The 2,500-nt window shown below is 31.8% G+C and overlaps 1 protein-coding gene across 1 annotated transcript in view; it reads right to left on the bottom strand.

Moving 5' to 3' along the window:
• The window catches only part of LOC119583758 (voltage-dependent calcium channel subunit alpha-2/delta-3-like), a gene marked incomplete in the record, with an annotated part of 128,798 nt that overhangs the window by 68,222 nt on the left and 58,076 nt on the right, over window positions 1-2,500 (bottom strand).

The following is a 2,500-nucleotide window of genomic DNA, read 5'->3' as shown; positions in this document are numbered from 1 at the left end:
GAAGGAGAGAGAGAGAGAGAGAGAGAGAGAGAGAGAGAGAGAGAGAGAGAGAGAGAGAGAGAGAGAGAGAGAGAGAGAGAGAGACGAGAGAAACAGAGAGAGATAGAGACAGAGACAGAGAAAGAGAGAGAAACAGAGACAGAGAAACAGAGAGATAGAGAGAGAGAGAGATAGAGATAGAGAGAGGTAGAGGTAGAGAGAGAGAGAAAAAGAAAGAGAAACAGAGAGAGATAGAGACAGAGACAGAGAAAGAGAGAGAAACAGAGACAGAGAAACAGAGAGAGAGAGGAGAGAGAGAGAGAGACAGGAGAGAGAGAAGAGAGAGAGAGAGAGAGAGAGAGAGAGAGAGAGAGAGAGAGAGAGAGAGAAGAGAGAGAGAGAGAGAGAGAGAGAGAGAGGAAGGAAGGAGAGAGAGAGAGAGAGAGAGAGAGACAGAAGAAGAAGAAGAGAGAGAAAAGAGAAGAGAGAGAGAGAGAGAGAGAGAGAGAGAGAGAGAGAGAGAGAGAGAGAGAGAGAGAGAGAGAGAGAGAGAGAGAGAGTCAAATACTCTGTTTGAAGCATCAAAACACCAGTCTTTTGGGAAATCAAATGAAGAACCAAAATAGACGAAGGAAAAAAAATCAGAAAAAAATATAGAAAAAGAAAGAAAGAAAAAAAAGTTCCGCTTTGAACATATCTTTAGTACCAAGTAAAGAAAGAATTTGATGAACAGAAACAAGAAGACGTCGGAGAAGCAGAAGAAGAAGAAGAAGAAGAAGAAGAAGAAGAAGAGAGAGAGAGAGAGAGAGAGAGAGAGAGAGAAAACTTGATAAAAAGAGAATAAGAAAACGGATGAGGTAGTAGAAGTAAAAGTAGAAGAAGAAGAAGAAGAAGGGGAAGATAAAAAAGAAGAATGATGAAGAATGATAATAATAAGAAAAGAAGAAGAAGAAGAAGACTGATGAAAAATGACAATAATAAGAATAAGAAAAGAATTAATAATAATAATAAGAAGAAGAATAAGGAGAAAAGAATAGTGACGAAGAAGAACAAGAAGAAGAAGAGATAATAACGAGATAATAAGAGGAAAAAAAGCAGTTCTCACATCCGGTATCTACAAAGGGTCTATGATATTAATAAGGTTTATATCACTTCCTGGATATAAGCAAACAAGGAATATATTTTTTTTTTTTGGAGGAAAATGGACGTAAATTAACTATTTTTTTCCGGGTTTATATTTTATCTTGAAGTTTGATTTAATTTTTTTTTTTTTTTTTTTTACCTTTGTCGTCTATCGGTAAATTTCATTTTCCTAAAGAATATGTCTGTACTAAGCATTAGGTCCTTTAAATGCGCTGTGCCATTCAATAAACCTTGCTTTTAAAATGCAGTGATAAAGAAACAGTCACTTTTAATTAATCTGTAATAAAAAAATGCAATGCAATAAAAAAAAGATGAAAAAAAATTAATATAAATTTGTCTATTATTTCTACAGTAAACCTTACTTTTAAAATGCAGTGGTAAATAAACAGTCACTTTTCATTAATCTGTAGTAAAGAAAAGATGCAATAAAAACGAAAATAAATATACAGCAATATGTCTAATACATCCTACATGTAACAATGAAATGCAAACAAACAAACAAAAAAATGAAACCCGAGTGCTTTGCATGAATAAATGGACTTAAAAATATATTGTTGATAAAGGACACCTTTCAGTAATCTGTAAAAAAAAATAATGTATATACATATAAATATAAAAAACACTATCACATAAATGAAACTGTTCGTGTTAAATGTACAATATTCTACACGAAAACGTATTTCGTGAATACATATTTATTTTTGAATATCTGTAAAAACACTGTTACTAAAATACCTCTTTCATGTTAATCTGCAAAAAAAATATAGGTAGAAAAACAGAGCTACATAATATACCAACATATTTTACCTCATACAAAATATATCTATATGTATATATATGTACACATATACACACACACGCACCATCAAATTGCAACATAAACAAATATTTTCTACCATACTGAGTACATCCTGTTTAAAAATACAGTGATATTAATATCCACCTTTCAATTAACTTGTAGACAAAAATGAACATGTAATATAAACCAAAAGCCTACATTTCTATTAGAGACATGTGCCTAAATATAATAATAATAACTAATAAAACTACAGGATAAGGCCAAAATAATGATAACTTGACACTACCATAAATCAAGCCTTACTCAGTATATCCCAATTATTTTCTGTATGATTTTGAGTCAAAAATCTATTTTCACTTTCAACCACACGGACAAATCCTGCTGGAAATACTACAGCAATAATATAGCGGTGATTTGTACACCTTTCTATAAGCGAATTCTGGAGTTGCAGTACAATTTCACACAAAAAATATTTTCTTTCTCTTTTTTTTATATCTACGCGATACTCAACATTAAAATAATAAATCTCACACGAAATTTGTTGTAGCAAAATACTGTAGAATAATATGCAATGATATA

This window comes from Penaeus monodon, chromosome 17, assembly GCF_015228065.2.
Source record: "Penaeus monodon isolate SGIC_2016 chromosome 17, NSTDA_Pmon_1, whole genome shotgun sequence".
NCBI lineage: Eukaryota > Metazoa > Arthropoda > Malacostraca > Decapoda > Penaeidae > Penaeus > Penaeus monodon.
Note: the sequence above shows the minus strand (reverse complement) of the source record. Positions and strands in the feature narration are given on the sequence as shown.